The sequence below is a fragment of the Stegodyphus dumicola genome, chromosome 10 (genome assembly GCF_044657685.1).
Source record: "Stegodyphus dumicola isolate Sdum_Otavi_A_Nest chromosome 10, ASM4465768v1".
NCBI lineage: Eukaryota > Metazoa > Arthropoda > Arachnida > Araneae > Eresidae > Stegodyphus > Stegodyphus dumicola.
This window is the reverse complement of record NC_140777.1, coordinates 146578842-146597914: the sequence shown is the minus strand read 5'-3', so window position 1 is coordinate 146597914 and position 19073 is coordinate 146578842.

Sequence of the window (19073 nt, the reverse complement as noted above, 5' to 3'; positions counted from 1 at the left end):
CTGCACAATATTGAACAGTCATACAATCTATGTTCAGATGCAGTCAGGCGTAAAGATGATTCACTTAGCGTGGAATCGTGGATTATGGAAATGGAAAGCAATGATGATCCATGTGTTTTATTTTATAAACGGCAAGGGAGCATATTAGAAGGAAATTCTAATTTAAAAATCGAGGATTTTGTACTTATTATAATGAATAATGCACAAAAGGAGATTTTACAAAAATATGGCTGTGATTGTATTTGTATGAATGGCACACATGGCATGAATGGCTGTCATTTTATAATGCATGGATACGAGAAGTGGAAGAGCCAGAGAATCGTCTATATTGTTCATGGCATGTTGACAGAGCATGGAGGAAGAACCTGCGTAAAATTAAAAACAATGAGAAGCAAATTGAGGTGTATAAAATCCTTCGAACATTACTTGAAGAAACAGATCCAGCAGCTTTCACAAAAATGTTAGCAGAGGCAATGGAAAAATTTCATAATGATCCCGATACAATAGATTTTGCAGCCTATTTTTCTTCGCAGTATATAAAAAATGCTAATCTGTGGGCATACTGTTATTGTCTGCATTGTGGTTTAAATACAAATATGCACATTGAAAGAATGCACAGAACATTAAAATATGTTTATCTCCATGGAAAAAATGTTAAAAGATTAGACAAGTCAATTCATGCCATCATGAAATTTGTAAGGGATTGACTATTTGATAGATTGCTGGTGATGCACAAAGGAAAACTAACAACAAAAATTGCAGAAATTAGAAAAAGACACAAATTGAATGAAACTTTAAGTTATGAAATATTTGAAACTGAAAAAGATGGCTGGGCAGTCACCTCATCTAATGGAAAGAAACTATACGCGGTTCAAGAAGTAAATGCAAATTGTACCTGTCAATTAGTATGTGTAAAATGTTCTTCGTGTATCCATCGATATACATGCAGCTGTGTGGACTCTGCAGTTAAATGGATTATGTGTAAGCACATTCATTTAGTTTGCAGGTTCCGCAGTGAACACAGTGATCCAGAGTTTGATAAAACGATGGCAAATATTGATAATATTTTATGTATTGAATTGAATGAAACAGATCCTGAAACAGAAGTTATTACAAATCAACTGAAACATAATTACCAGCTTGCTATGGGACAAGAATGCTCATCTCGGGAAATAAAGCTTGAGAACTTAAAAAGAAGTTACAATGATTTGATTTCGTCCTTGTCCACTGACACTGAAATAGATATGATGGAAAAAAATTTTAAAGCTTTAAAAGCAAAAATAGCAGCAGTGAGGTCTAACATATGTCCTATTGCAGTGGCTAAAAATGTTCCTGTTCCTTCAAATAAAAGAATACAACCTCAACGGCATTTATTTTCTACCAAAAAGCAATGTAAAACTTCAGTTCAGAGCATAGTGAAACCAAATGAGGAGGAAAGAAATCAAATTGCTATGAATCTAATTTTAGACAAAAATTAACATTTTATGTTTGAAACTATTTTTTTTTTTTCAAGGAACCAAGAAAACTTTTTGAAAATGAGCAATTTTTTAAACTTACTGTCAGCAATAATGGCATGGCTTGTTCAGAATGACACTGAAGTTGTTTACTTTTTTAAATGGTTCTTATAGCGATCTCACTGGATCGCTATATTTCTTGAAAGGTGTGCCTCGGATGAAGACAAAGGAGAACAGGTGGTGACATAGGAGAAAGCAGACAGTTGTCGGAGAACACTGACTCTCTTGACTTGATGTTCTGAGGTACGCAGTAGAACGCTCCTGTAAGTTTCAATATAGAAATGCTGTAACGTTTTCCCTGTGCGCTTAAGTAACTTGCAAAAATAAATACTAACTTGAATATGGATAAGTTTGAATATGGATGCTTTATAATGTTTTATTGAGGATTCTAATATATATTTAGTAAAAACCCCTAAATTGATGATCCAGTGTCGCAGCACACGCAAGGACTAAAAATTGTGAATCCTATTCCATTGACGAATCACAAGGCTTGAGTGAACTTTCCTTCATCATAACTTGCGACTAGCCAGTTTCTCTTCCGAAATATTTGATTGATTTGATAAAAGGAAAAATAAGGGCACAGAGCAATCCACTGGAAATATAGCACGTGTAGCAGTGAAAACTCCTCCTTTCTGGCAGGCAAATCCAGAAATCTGGTTTTGGCAGATGGAAAGCCAGTTTGCGTTGGCCACAGTAACAATGGAGTGCACAAAATTCCACCACATAGCTTCTGCTTTAATACCTGAGGAGTTAGTGGGTGTGGGAAATATTATTCTTAACCCTCCCTTCATATACGGCAATCAAAAACTGTCTCTGTACGCAATATGCCGATACCGAGGAACAGCAGCTTAGAAAACTCATTTTTGAAATGCAGCTTGCCGACAAAAAACTATCATGCTTGTTACTGGAGATATGAAGTAAGGCTTGCTCATAAATTAATGAGGATCTTCTTAAATTGCGTTTCCTGCAGCAACTGCCAACGCATGCACAACAGATTTTAGGCATTTCCAGAGATACGTTAGACAAGCTAGCCAAGATGACCGATGGTATCATGGCAGCCACCAGAAACAGTGCTTCAGTGTTTGAAGTAAAGACAGAAGACTCTGCACTAAAAGAATTATTAATGGATATTTCATCTCACCTTTCTCGGATTGAAACATGTTTCAGATTGTGTTCAACCAAACGAGAGCAGCAGAACAACATGAACAGAGGCCGTTTATCAAGTCGCCAACAACGAGGTAATACAGAGCATTGCAGGTACCATCAGTGTTTCAAAGAAAAAGTTACCCAGTGCACAAAACCCTGTACCTTCAAGGCGGAAAACTAGTGCCGCTGTCACTCGACTCTTCGGGTGATGGCAAAAAACGAGATTTATCATTTATACCTCTCAGATAAATCCACAGTATTAAAGTATCTGATTGATATGGGAAAATATGTTCAGTAGTTCCGCCTTTAGTTACAGAGCACAATCAGCCACCCGCCAAGTGTCAACATTTTGCTGCAAATGGGACTACAAAAACTACTTTTGGCCAAAAACTGATTAAATTGGACTTATCTTTATGTAGGGAATTTCAATGGCCATTTGTCATCTCTGCAGGCTCTCAACCTATTATTGAGGCTGACTTCCTTTGTCACTTTGGATTACTGATCGACATTCGTCAAGGATGTTTGGTAAATCCACTTACCCAACTACATTCCAAAGGAACTGCGACTAGAAAAGGTATAACTCACATCAAGGCAGTGAAGAGGGATACTAAATTTCACCAACTGCTTGCTGAGTTTCCTGCACTTACGGAAGCTAGCTCCATGCCACGATGCAATGAAAAATTAAGCACGACATTACTCACTGTATTGAGACTAGAGGCCCACGTATGTTTTCATGGCCATGCAGACTTTCAGCTAATAAGCTTAAAGCAGCCAAACAACAATTCCAGTACCTGGTGGAAACGGGAAACTGGAGAACCTCGAAAAGCTGCTGGGCATTCCCTCTTCACATGGTGACCAAAAGCAGTGGAGATTGGCAACCATGTGGTGATTATAGGAAATTAAATAGTGTCACCATTCCAGATTGGTATCCTGTTCCTCACATACAGGACTCTTTTCAAATGTTAGATGGGAAGCAGATATTTTCAACCCTTGATTTGGAAAAAGCTTACCATCACATTCCTATAAGAGAAGGCGATATACCAAAAACAGCAGTATAGTAAATGCATCTTGGATAAATCAACTGTAAAATTTTTAGGACATATGATAACTCCCGAGGGTATCACTTCTTTGTCGGAGAACATTTTAGCAATTGTGAATTTCCCAAAGCCAGAAACTGTGAAAAAACTTAGGCATTTTCTGGCTATGTGCGGTTTTTACCGCCGTTTTATTCCGTAAGCTGCAAAAACTCAAACAATACTTAATACATATCTGAGGGGGGCGACGAAAAACAACAAAAGACCAATCACATGGACGGAAGTACCCACAAATGCATTTGAGAAATGTAAGAAAGATCTGTCAGATGCGATGATCTTGTACCATCCTCCATCAGAGGCCCCACTCGAAATTGTAGTTGATGCTTCTGACACAACTATGGGTGCAGCTCTTCACCAACAAGTTGAAAAAGGATGGCAACCTCTTGCTTTTTACTCAAAAATGCTATCTCCAACACAACAGATATATAGTGCTTATGATAGAGAGCTCCTTGTGCCATATATGACCATGAAACTTTCGACATATGATCGAAGGTCGTAACTTCATTTTATTCACGGACCACAAACCGCTTACATTTTGGCAAAAAGAAGATAAATGCTCCCCATGACAGCTAGACTTTATCAGCCAATTTACAACTGATATTTGCTACTTAAAAGGTTCGAACAATGTTGTTAGCAGATGTACTGTCTTGGATCCATATAGCTACTATTAGCACACTATCTGTTGTCGACTACTGCCAGCTTGCCAAGGTGCAGGAAAATGATGCAGAATTGCAAAATATTTTATCATGAAATTCGACTACCTGAAGCCCGTCTTAATTGGTCAGCCTGCAGTTATTCTGCATTGTGATATCTCCACATGTTACATTCACCCTTTCGTTCCACAGTCATTTTGTCAAGCAGTTTTTTAGCAGCCTTTACTCTCTCTCATACCCAGGTGTTAAAGCCTCAGTAAACCTGATCGACAAAAGATATGTTTAGCCTTCAATGAAAGCGGATGTGGCATCTAGGACTCATGAGTGCTTACAGTGTCAGAAATCTTGTATGACATGCCATACCAAAAGTAAAATTGGTGTTTTTGTGCTACCTAGTGCTAGATTCGAACATGTGCACATTGACCTCGTAGGACCTCTCCCTCTATCTGAAGGCTTTTGATACTGTCTCACTTGTGTCGATCATTTTTCTAAGTGGTCAGAGGCATTTCCAGTAGTAGATATATCTGCTCAGTCTGTTGCAGCAGCCTTATACGCAGGTTGGATCTCCAGATTCGGATCTCCACTCTGGCTACCTACCAACCAGAGAAGGCAGTTTGAATCATCACTTTTTATGCACTAACCAAGTTCTTGGGTACAGCTCAACACTGCGTATCTCCATACCATCCGTTTGCAAATGGCCAAGTTGAAAGATTTCATCGGCAGCTGAAATCCGCAATCATAGCACACAGCAATAAACAGTGGACTGCTGTATCACCTACAGTAAAATCACCTAAAGTTCTGAAATATCACAAGGAGGAGGAAAAATGCTTGCTGTGATACTACTGGCAATTGTTGGCAAATCGACATACAAAGACTTTCTGACTTTAATATTTCTAGTGCTTACAGCAGGACAAATTAATGAACATTGTAAGCCACATAGAGATGTCTTAATGTCATTCTGGTGTGTTTATAGTTCAGAAAAGCTGAACAGAACTTTTAATTAATATGTAAAGGATATCAAATTACAAGTTGATTGATGTGAATATGGTGCAGTTTATGATTATAGCATAAAACATCATATCATGCAAGGCTTAAGAGACTATGCACTTTGTCACTTAGGAAATAGGAATTCACTTTACAGAGAAATACTGATATTTGAAATTATCTGAACTTTTCAAATTACACTTGCATTCAAGCAGCACAACCAGAGCCATACTTACAAGCAGAAAAGTCCAAACAATTCACAAGTGCAGCATACACAAAGGCCTTGCTGGTGTTGTGGTTCAGGACATCAATCAAGACAATTCCCAGTTTATGTATAGACATGTAATAATTGTGGAATGCAGAATTATGGTAAAATCCTAGTATACGGTGCAGCCTTGGCACGATTTTAAAAATTATTGTATCACTATATACATAGTATATTCTATGTATTACTATATATATTCTTTGAATGCCCGTTTACTACTTATCGTATATGTTCCGTTTTTACTGCTCATCATAAAAGTCGCCATAAGTAGCCAAATCCCGTGTGCACTGGATTCTAGGATTAAACCCAGAATCATTTTTGCTATATTTGCCGGCAAGCCAGGAAATAACAAACATCGAGACACCAACATCAGATTTCTTCAATTTATTCAGTACACCCAAATATTGCTTGTATTGGTGCTCTTTCAACTACTATTAAAAGTGATTTGTTACTACAAAGTAGTGTTAATGAATACCCAGTTGCTTTCAAATTAGATACTGCTACATAGGTAAATGTTTTATCTTTTTCTCTCTTTCAGAAATTAATTGGTAAGCTGTTACTTCACCCAGCATCAATCAGTGTTTTTACAAAAATATGTGTACTTGGCAAGTTGTTAGTGAATGTATCCTTAAACATTACAGAAATGATAATAAGTATATTATACAGTTCATTATTGTTAATCTGGATGTACAAGTATTGAATGCAGAAATATATATTGACTTAAATTTGATTCAACAAATTAATCAATCAACTGATTTTTTTAAAGTAGTGTTCATGCTAATTTTTCAACAATGCATCACATAATTAAAAAAAAAACAATGTATTTGAAGGAATATGCAGTCTCCTTGACAAACTTAAAATCACCTTACCACTGGGATCTGTATCTCTTGTAGCTGCTGCTTAAAATAGGCTTAGCATTAGAATAGCAAAGTTCAAGAATTGCTGCAAATTGAATAAGATGGAATCGTAGAATAGCTTACAAAGCTAGTTGATTGGGTACACCTAATTGTTACAAAAAGGAAAATGAATCATCAGATTCCTTCACAGGATAAGCTGCAGTCAAAACTTATGGAATCTAAATTTATTTCCTTAATTGATGCAAAGAATGTTTTATTGCATGTTCAACTAGATGATGAAAGTGCTGATTTGTGTACATTTATCAAGTCTTTTAAAAGGTGTTTCCTTGTCATGCCTTTTGGCCTCAGCTGTGCATCGAAAGTTTTTCGCATGGCAGTGGATGGTCTTTTTGAGAATTGTCCAAACTTTATCCATATTTTGGCAATATCATTATACATCATGAAACTCTTGATGGCCATTATGAAAATGGTATTTCAGACAGGTAGGCAAAATCAATTTAAATTCAACCAAGAGATAATGTAATTTGCAGAATCAGAATTAAAATATTTAAATCACATGGTCTCATCTGATAGCCTGTCTATTCAGATCCAGCCAAGTTGCAAGCAACTGCAAATTTTCTCACACTTGGCAATAAACAAGAATTGATGAGATTTCTGGATATAGCAACATATTCAGTGAAATTTGTGTTATAAAATTAACAAACACAGTGATGGCTAATTGAATTTTGGACTTTATTAAGAAAAAAATAAAGAGAACTTACGTATGTCTTATTGTTTACATGACAACTTTTAGAATGACAAAAATAATAGTGATGCCAGATGCATTAAACATAATAAAACAATGATGGCACTGAAACTGCACATAATATTAATTAAATGCTCGATTCTCAACAATTTGTGTCTCAATTTTCTCAAGATTCTACTTTGAGAAATGTAACGAAAAAAGTTAGCTGCTGGCTATGGGATGTACAATGTGATCAAACATTTCTGCGACTCAAATATCTATTTCAGGTAAAGTGTATGTTTAAATTCTTCGATAAAGACAAACCAGTAGTACTTTCTGTTGATGCTAGTTCATTTTGAATAGGTGGAGTTCTCTGCAAGATGATAAATCAGTACATTTATCAACATTAACTCATGCACAATCAAGATATTTCCTAATAGAAAAAGAACTTCTTGCTGCCCTCCATGCTTGTGAAGATTTTCATTACTGTGTTTTTGATCAAAACATAGAAATACAAACAAACCATACATGCTTGTTATGTTTGATTCTTAAATCGTTCATTGCTATCTCATCAAGATTCCGGAGACTGTTACTTCGATTGCCAAGGTTTAAGTCAACAGATATTACTGGGAACAGATAACTGTTGCTTTGTCTGAAGCTCCTCTGTCATCAAATCCTGTTATTGCTACTGACATAGATCATACGCAAATGATGGTCTCTGTGGTTGTTCAAGCTTTACAATTCAAACTTGATGAGATTAGGCAACAAAAATTTGTGATACAAAACTATAAATTGTGAAAAACCTACATCTTGAAGGCTGGTTTAAGATGAAACAAAATCTTGATGTTCCTGCTGAAACCTACTGAAATTCTCAATTGGAATTGCATACGAAGAATATCATTATTTTTTGTCGACAGCAATTAGTGATCTCAAAATCTAATCACAAAATATTGTTACGAAATATACAGGCGCGGCAAGATGGCTTTCTCGCAAAGCAGTTTTAGGGTTGCCACATTTGGCGACAAAATTGGCGATATACCATGGATGGTTGTAGAACCTTCTGGAACGAATTCTTACCAGTTTAGCCCAGAATTTTCTCGAACACAAGCTGAAAGCTATATAAATCCTGCTGGTCCGCAGTCAGTCAGAGTGTGTGTGCCTCGTCGAGAGGAGAGTTTTGGTGTATAATGAAGTTACTATAAGGAAAATTTAAATTTTATTTTTGAAGGAGGTTGATAGGTTGAACAATCTTGTTTGGAGTTACCTCATCTCCTCTGGCGTTTTTTCAGAAGGTTCCTGTTTATTAATACCAGTATGAAAGGGATTGCTATAAGATTGTTGTTAAAAATCTTCATAAGTCCCAAGTGTTAAATGCTTGCATTGTTTTATCTTATTCCTCTGAAGTTTAAGGTCATGACAAATGATATTATTGTTAAGTGATTATCAAGTATCCTGTTCATTTGCTTTCTGCTATCATTGGTGAAGCGTATTTTTTTTCCCAAAGGGGCATTAGCTCAGAAGGTCTGTTAATCTCAAAACAGTTTTTTGCGTCAAATCACTTAAATGATATGTATCACTTTTCAAATTGTCCCCACCAAATCTTATTGCCCTGTATTATATTTAAAGAAACTATATAATGAATAATCTACATTAATGTATGTATTTTTTCACATTGTAAAAAAACAACAGTACCTAGAGTCATAAAAATTTGAATAACAAACTCCTTCATCCAAACATGTTAACCTGGAACCCCAATTTTTTTTGTCATTTTCATATTTTGTAAAATTTTGATGAATTTTTAACCTTCTGAAACCGGCTGGTACAGCAGTTGTACCAGGAGAATGACTTTCTCAGACGCCGGCATTGGTACAACTGTCATACCATCCATGCCCTCCCCATTTTAGAGAATCGCCTATCTGTAGATCTCTGGGTGGTCCATTGTCGCTGCTCAGAGTAGCCGCTGGCTTCGCATTATTTCCCTCTTCTTATCAGTTTGGCTATGTTTTGGCAAAAACCGCAGGTTTCGTCTCGCGCCAATATACTTGAAAATCAAATAGAGGCCATCTCTTTCTCAATCTGTCTCATAACTTTAATGCTAATTTTTTTAGTACTGACTTTTGCTATGATTAAAACGTCAGCGATTTTGAACGCTCTTTAAGCTTACCATATTTAATGTTTTTTAATCATAACAAATAAGAATAGATTAATATTTTAGATTTAATGCCCTTCTAGAAAATAGGTAAAACCGCTTTTATCGTTTACTTCCTTTTCATACTTATGAATAATAAGATTTTATTTTGACATTTTTTTGTGGAGTGCATAAAACCCTTAAGAACTGTTAACTCTTTCAAAGTGCTTCTATTATGTAGGCAATTTTGTCTGATTTATCAGGAGATAAATAAGAGACAATTGTAGTATCAGTGATTGCTTTCAATGATTTTCATTGATTGTAAATTAAATAAAATCAATTTATCTTTAGACCCTCTTTTAGGATGAGATCTGCTAAAAAGTATTTAAATATCAGTAAAGCTCACGTTACTTTTAAATTGAATCAAAACATCAGTTACATTGTATAAAGTTTAGGCCAGTTTTATTTGCTGAAATTCTTATACTCCTCAAGAGATAAAGGGAATCCAGACAAGTTAATAAAAAAATATCTTTAAAAAAGGTTGTTATTTTGTAATAAGGTGTATGTCAACTTACTATTAAATGTATGAAAATTAGGATTGGATTACGGAAAAGCACACGAACACTATGTGTAACCATAACACACGATGCTTTCGTGTAAACCTTTTTAAGAGAAAATTGCTCGCATTTACGTTCCTGGTGGAAAACTCCACATGTAATCAACCCGTTCTTCGGGTTTGATTGGATTAATTTTGTTCGCTTACTGAATTACATCAAAGCACACAACAATTACCTGTATAAGGGGAGTTATGCCTTCATGGAGGACTTTCTAAGAGAAGCTGGCTTGCATTTACGTTACACAAAAACCGTGAATCCCAACTATTAAGCCGAGATTCAAACCCAAGCGAGCTACAAGTGTTCAGCCACCTTTACCGCTCTACTGAAGAGCCCGTAAAAATATTGATAAAGGAAAAGTATTGAAATAACTGGTTTAATTTACTAACCTATATTTCTCAATCGACAGTACATAAATTACACATATGAGGGGGATTATTTGTGAATAAATAAACTGTATTGCACTTTTCTCCACTATTTCATATTACGATGAAATTATTGCGTTTCAAAGTTATTTCTCATGAATTAATTTTGCTCCGTTCATGATTTTTGATATTTTCAAAGAGAAAATTCCACACTTTAAATAAAAAAAAAATACACGAGAAGATACTTTATGCAAAATTTGGCGTAAACGGTTTTCTTAATTTTGCTTTTAAAATATTCCAGGATAATCGTTTTCAATACTTTAAGAAATATGAAAAACAGATTTACTACATTGTGTCAACACCCAGTATGTCCTTATTCTTTTGAAAACGTGAAAGATTACTCTTTCTAAAATAAATTAGAAAATATATTATGTGCAAATAGAATATTCGTTGAAAATAAAATAGACTTCAACCTTTGGATATAACAATGGTTTTAGACGAAATTTCTACCTATGAAAACAAATTGACGTGTAATTAATTCTTCATGAACATTTAAAACTGTTCTCAAAATTTTTTTGATGATTGCATGTATAGGTCATGGATTTTTTTCTCTACTAACATAAACAAAAGCCAATTTTACAAAGAAAAATTCTCATTAAAGATATACCTTCTTTGCCTGATAGTCCAATGTAATATTTGTTAAAGTTAAATGATTAAACGCAACCAATGTATTTCGGGTTTTGATTTTTATATTATAATAACAAAATTATCGAAAAAAGCAGATTTAAATCTCTGTTATTGTTATGTAAAGCTTTATTATTGCTGTAAATTCATCTCAAAATCTAATTGTATTGAATCTCATTCTAATCATCTAATGGTAATAAATATTATTATTATTATTTCATTAAAATAGTCATTACAATTATTTTATTAATGAAAATATGTTATTAAAAATCACATTCCAGCCTGCAGACTTACAAATCTAGTCCGTATTTACTATATTTTGTTAAATTTTGTTCTCGCTTTCTAATTTCTAATACGAAAATACGCGAATATAAATGAAGAGTGAAAACAAAGTTAAAAAATTCACAAATTATTTACGAGATTGATTAGAAATAGTGAGTGAAATATAAACATTGCATACATTTTGTTCTAAATAAATTGCGCACTGGATATGCATCCAGTACTGCATATTTATTTAGAACTTCATTTAAATGAAAGCAAAATAATCATCGAAAAAATTGCAAATCTAGCAACCCCTCTACTATGGGACGTAAGCATCGGACAAACATGTAAATTTTACTCCATCCATGGAGGGGGACTAACGACTTTTCTCATTAGGAAAATGTCAAAGAGGGGGCAAAACTGTTTCGGATCGCGCCGGTCTGAAGGCTATATTATAAGAATTTCATCCCGGTTTTAGAAGGTTAATTAAAAAACTCAACAATTTCAAAGTGGGCAGTGCAACGCTGTTGAGAATAAAGCATTTTTATCTCTAGTGCGCAAGACTGTCTATCGGAAACTCTAAAGATATGCTGTTTTTAAATATTTTGAACTCAGTTGCTCTAGAAATGTGTATGTGTCTGTACATGGGAGGGAAAAAAAAAAAAAAAAAAAAAATGCCTGTTTGGACATAATGTAAAATCTGAAAGTTTTCTGATTTTTATGGATGATAATTCAATATGTCATTGTACTATAGCATTTGAGAATTTAATGAAGAGGGAAGTTATCACATGAACTGGCCTACATGCTTCCCACACATAGGGCTCATTCAGCACATATGGAAATATTATGAGAAGGAAAAGAAATTGTAGTTTGAAGATCTTTGTTGCTACCCCCCCCCAAAAAAAAAGCAAGGCCTAATTTGTGTTTTAAAGGAAGAATGGAATATTCTGATCTAATAATTCCTAAATAACTTAATAATTAGTATGCTACTGAAATGTGATTGTTGCATCACATTTTAAAACTGAGCATTATGGGTTTGGCCCTGAAATTTGAAAGTTCCCCAAAATGTCATGAATAAGCAGTATTTTTTATTATAATTCCAAGGTGCTTCTTTGTACATGGACTGTTTTCCTTCCAATATATATATCCAACTCGAAACTGGATGTATCAGGATCTGGCAGAAATTTTCATGTTAACAAATGAGAAAATCATCGTTTGATACAGAATTTTACATCCATAATATTCAGAAGGTTAAAGTGAATATATTATTGAGACGTGAAATTGACTAAGCATTGATAAGTCTTTTCCTTCCATTTTTACGTATGCCCAAATCTTAGTTGTAATATTTCAACAAAAGACTTAATGAGATTGCATATTTTGAGCAACCTGTAAGTAAGCTAGGCACTGCTTAGACTAGCACTTAAATTAGTCACTGAGTAAAAAACTAAGCATTATTTGTACATCATCTACTATAATCTACCATAATAAAGTTACAAGGCTGGAAGTGTTTTTACATTCTGTAACAGTTCTCAAGAATTATTGTCAGTACATTGAACAGCTATGATTGTGAAATAGAATTATCTAGTTCAGTATTATTATATTTCCATGTGTTTAAATTGACATAAAATAAAGTCACAGAAATAAATCGATTTACTCATACTAATACAGTTTAGTATGAAAATCAGCAAGGACAGTGTCTGACGAAACTGCTTTAGCGGTAGCTGATGTTTCTCTGCCTCTGACGCCTCTATCGACCATTTCAGTGATACCTCGAGTGTCCCCTTGTTAATTATTCAGCCTTGATTAAGCTCTGACTATTGACCTGTGAGTACTGACTTCCGAAAATATGCTAAAGAGCCCTCTGAACTACAAGCTCAACTTGAAACTTATGAGGATATTATTCGCATGTTTGAGAGTGCTCGAACTCGTGACAATCCTGTGACTACTGAATTGGAAGGCTATGAAAGGCTAAGACATCTTGACAAATTTTGAAATTGGAAAATAAGTCCCAGTTATCCACGATTATCCACAGTGTTACTGCTAACCCTAATGACGGCCGTGCAGGTCAGTAATCATCAGTTTTTTCATCGAGGCTATACTGCAGCTCCAGTCAAGACTATGTGTTTCTGATGTTGGACTCTTTACTTTCCCTGTTAAGATAATGCTGTTAAACATCTGTTAGGCAGCATTATGACTTAATTACTTGTTTGTGAATTACCTCTCCTGCCTCGTTGCACTCCAAATTTTGCAACGTCGTGAACTATGATGCCACTATTCATGCTCTTCCACTGATTGAAGAAGCTTGTGACTACCTACTTACTGCCAGTGCTACAATCAAGAAGCTTTACAAAACTCTTCTAAATCTGATGGAACTGAAAACCGTCTCCAAGATGTAGGAGAACACCTGCCCTGATGGAAGACCTCAAGAGTTAAACCTAACTAATGAGTTCATCTCTCCGAGGAAAGTAGCCAAAGTGATTAACGCTGTGCCTACCCTTAGTATTGAGACAAGCAATCAGATTTCTACCTATCAAATTTAGAACAAAGCTTAAAAGAAAATGGTGAAAACCTGTCAGCCCTAGAGATTTTGCGGCTAATAAATCGAGAAATTTACTCTCTTACTATCGATTATGCACTCGCACAAAAACAAAAACCTGAAGTTAATCCGAACGAAATTCTCAGAGATACTGCTGCTGATGAGTGGATAACCTCCAGGAAAACTGCAAAATGAAAGCACTTTAAGATTGTTATTCCAACTGATCAATCTAATAAATTTGCTTCACTACCTCTCAATGGCATAGATAACATCTTTGAAAATGGCATCCCGACCACAGTCAAGAATTCACAATCTAAAAAAGACAAAATTCCACCAATAGTGAACTATTCTACATGCATCATTAAATGAACTATTCTACATGCTTCTTACCTGCAGATTTTCTAATCTTATTAAAAATATTAATTATTCATTGTTGTTATTTTTCATAGAAACAATAATTGTCTGTTGACATTGACACACATAACAGTTCTTCAGATCAATGGAGAATATTTCAACACAGTAAAATATTACTGGCTCCTGGTCTATGAGATTGGAAACTCTGTTCTCCATGAATTGCTCACTTATGATGGAAAAATTCCATCATCAGTTATGCAGGAAGGTGATTGCATTGTTTTCATCTTCACAAAATGTTGTTTACATGGAAACTGTAAGGACTTTTCTTCTTCCTTGTTTAGTCATTAGGTTTATTTCGAAGCAGGAAACATAAAAATTCAGCCATACTCTCGTTGCAGTTGAACTCAGACCTTCCATCTGCTAACTGAACCTGCTTCCAGTTACACCATTTGATAAGTTGCCCTTATCTTTTATGATAAAAGTAACAGCCCCATAATATTTTTTGCCCAGCTCGAGAATTCAGTTTGCTTCATTTGTCTAACCCCTTTGGAAAGTCACAGTTGGAGTGCTACTTGGTGAATTTGACAGTTAATTTGAATGATTTAAGGACCAGAGTAGCAAACAGCACATGACCAAGATTGATGTCTAAAATTGATCATAATGTTATTGCTATAAATATTATCCATCCATTAATCATTATATTTTGTTATTATAGTATATACATATTGTGCAAGTCCAATCAAAGGTAAGTTAATTTATTTCTCATACTTATATCAAATATAAGAATGTAATTCTTGGTTTGGTAATGTCCTGTTTCCGGGACCAGATTCAGAAATGCATGCATGTATAGATGAATGTATTCATGTATATATGTCCATACAAATGTATGCATGCGTATCCATACACACATGCATACATACATATTTTTCTGAATCCGGTCCCGATAACAGAACAGTACTCTTATTTTAATATATAATACTTAATAAAATAATTATAATTAATAAAAATGTTTTAATTCATCATTTTAGTGTAAAAATAACAAATTTTTAGATATAATTCCTTTTGTGATTATCCATCAAACCCTGAAAAGCATCGATCACCAATGGCAACTACTTTTCTTCAAGCTAAGATGCAAAAGACAAAAGCCACTTTCAGAAAAGGCAGCATCCTAAACATTCCTTTAAACATCAACGAATTAAAATTTTAAAAAGCAAGAAACATCCATAACAAAAGAAGTATCTTTTTTTTATTATGGTGTTCTTTCCATGTACATAGCAGTCTGTTTTTGCTTAAAAAAACATAAAATTTTAGAAATTTTATTTATTTATGGAATGGAATGTTATTCTTGCATTCTCTAACTGTTGGACAAAGTACCATACTTCAGAAGAAATGCATCAGTTTTCTTTGGATTAGCCAGCAAACTCTACAGTCTCATTAGAATTCCTTATGCTGCACATGCACATATACCTTGGCAAATACATTTTGCAGAAATTCTGGGTTACACATTTTGGCAATATAGAACAGTGTTTGGTGAATTCATTCATAGTTGGGCAGATAATCATTTCTTAGTACCATCTTTTTACTATTATTATTAGTTTATCAATATATCAGTGATTAAACTCTTGATGCTAGAAAACAGCGTTTTTGCTTTATTTTCACATATAAAAAACTACTGCCAAATATAAGCTACACCATGTGACATCTGAACTGTTTTGAGTAACAATTTGTTCTTCAATTTGCCATGCTTGTGTTTTCCTTATAATGCATTATGCAATGTTATTTTCCCACAGATTTGCATACGTAAGTATGTCACTATGTTATGTAAGTGTTTGAGTATTTGTCTTTTCTTTTAGCAAAGCATACCATCACACAATGGTGTAGCTAGGGTAGGGCAAGGGGGGACATCTGTTCCCATGTGCAGCATCGAGGGGCACCAAATTGATGTTACAAAATTTTAGAATGAAAAATTTTTCATTCTTGGCACATAGAAAAGGGATGCAAGATCTTCAGTTGTTCCCGGGCACTGAAAACCCTAGCTACGCCTTTGTCATCCTATCTTAACTTATCAAGATGCTGCACATGTGGTTTATTCAGATGTTTATCCTCAATGTATTATTTATCTACACTATGTTCACGTACTGAATAGTGACTCCTTTCTATACAAAAAATAATTCATAGTTAATTATATTGTAAAATATGTTAAGCTATTTAAAAATAATAATGTTACTGATTATATGGTTAATTGCATTGTACTGTCCAAGAAATTTACAAATCATTTACTACTGTTTTGCAACTTTTCTGTAGTTTTAAGGTAACTTATTCTATTCTTTACATACTTGTTATTTATTTTATTTTTATGTAATTTGCTATAATTCATTTGCTTTTATTGTTATATTTTAAATAAAACATTTTATGTAGCTGTTATAAATAGATTGATTTATGATCTTAAATAAATTTTTTTTTATATAAAGTGGTGCATAGTTTTCATTTTTTGTATATAAAGAAATTGTTGAGAATGTTGTAATCTGCAGAAAAACCTCTCGTGGGAAACACACAGGAGGCTTTGTGAACTAGTATTTATGAGAACCTTTTTTTCAATGTTTGGACTTATAAGCTCAACCATGTGCTTATTATTATTTTTTTTATGCCTTTTTGGGCCAGTGGAAAAACTACCTTTTTGATAGACCAGGTACTCTGGTGTTGCACCAACTACATCTTTCCCTTGAAAATTTTAGTTTTCGTGGTATAGTTCGACCGCCTCATCCGCGACCATGAGCACAAACACGCATGCACCATTCGGACCGAATTATTCTCAAAATAGGGTGGAAGGATGGGGACTTTTTTTTTCTCCAGCATAGCTCTTTCCGGAGAAGAGAAGACCTTTCATGTCACAGCAAGTAATACCGCCCATTTTGGATGAGTCTATGTGTTTTAGCAGAATGCCAACCAGAGTTGCACTTGAGACGGCCGAGCTATATCTTTCGGATGTTTAACTGTACGTACAAGTTTATTAATAGACTCAAATGGCTGGAATGCAGTTAAGAACATTTTTTACCAGTGAAATTTTATTTAGGGACTAAAAGTGCCAACTCTGAGCATCAGAAGCTCACAGTCTTGAAATATAAACATTATCGTACCAAGCAATGGGCTAAAGTCAATTTTCATTCATAAAGATACATCAAACACTGTTTATCATATTTGCACTTTCATAAAAATGGTAATCTTGTACAAAATACATGCTCAGTGAATGAAAATGTTTATAAGATAATTCACAAGCTTTGATGTAATAAATGGGCAGTCCTTTTTAGTCTATTATCGTTGCTGAGAAAGATTGTTAAAGCTATTCTGAAATGACTAAAATATAACCTCACATCAATTTAGGTTCAGATCCAAATTCTCAATTTGCCTATTTATCAATTATATATGCACTCATCTTTGATATAGTCAAGGTCTCAAGAGTTTTGTTAAATGCCTAGGCTGTACAAAATGTATCAAAAATATAATTCAGTCCTATCTCCTAAGTTTGTAATGCCATACCATCCTAACAAGCAGACATTCCCCTTTAGTTTACAGGCTCTCGTTAATTATTGTTTGGATGAATGATATTTTGGACATCTAAAGGTTACACACAAGTTTATTTGGGATAATTAATGTTTTTAATCAATTTTTCTATGCGTTTTAGCACTGCCACAAGATTTTTCTCCTTTCAACAAGAAGTTACAGACAGTATGTTTTCCAACCATTCGACCATCAGTATCAAAGTAATCATCAATCAAAACAGTTTTAGTGTAGTTGTTTTATATTATGCCAAATAAAAAAAATTGCGCTGTCTACACAATCTTATTATCGTGATAATATATTTATATAGCCATTTCTGCAGATGAAAAAATGTGATTTTCTCATATAAAAAGTATCATTTAGTCTATTCATACAAATTGAAAATACACATTTATATATTAGAAGCTACACAACAAATGAAAAATTATATTTAATGTAAAAAAAATTGATGTTGAACTCTTCACAAGGAAAAAGAAAATTGATAGCACTTCAAAATGTATAAAATAATCTTTTCCTGGGTTGAGTGCTCCATTTATCTTGGGACAATTTTCATTTCTAAATTAACAAGGAAATTACATATTGCATGTGCTGTCACAAGATGCCACCAAAATTTCATTAAGTATTTAAAAAATTCTTGATATCCCATGTTTAAAACATAGCTATTAACTGGACTAAAACCTATAGATGGAAGAAGCTACAACCGAGTTCTCTTTCCATATTATTAAACTTTAAGAAACTATGAAATTCTAAACACTATTTTACAATATTTAACGAATATTGTGAACATAACATGAAAAATCTTGCACACAAAGAACTTGGAATTTTTATAAAATATATCACCTAGGTCTTTTGCACACCATATAAAAGCTATGTATTTTTTACAAATATGGATTATAAATAACATTGATTAGATATTATTTTTTAACAGATGAGTGAAAATAATGTAAAAAATTAAACGGAGCACTATGGAATTGATGTTACACACAAATCATGGACCAACTTCAATATCAATTGTCAAGAAGTCTGATTATTATATTAAATCAAATAAATATGCAATGTATAATTTTAATTTAAAATGCACTATAATGAATAAATGTCTCTAAGAATGTTATTTTCCAAAGCAGCATAGATGATAAACTAAAGATGTCATGGCAAGTGTTGCCATTCTATTAGCTTTGGATTATAAATGTCCTGATAGCATAATGGAATCTAACAGCTAGAAAGACTGCAATATAAATATTTGTGATAATAACATTTTATTCCTTTGTTGCCTTTTCTATCCTCATCAATAACACATATGGTATTTGTTTCTTTGGTTACTTTAACTACTTTTAAA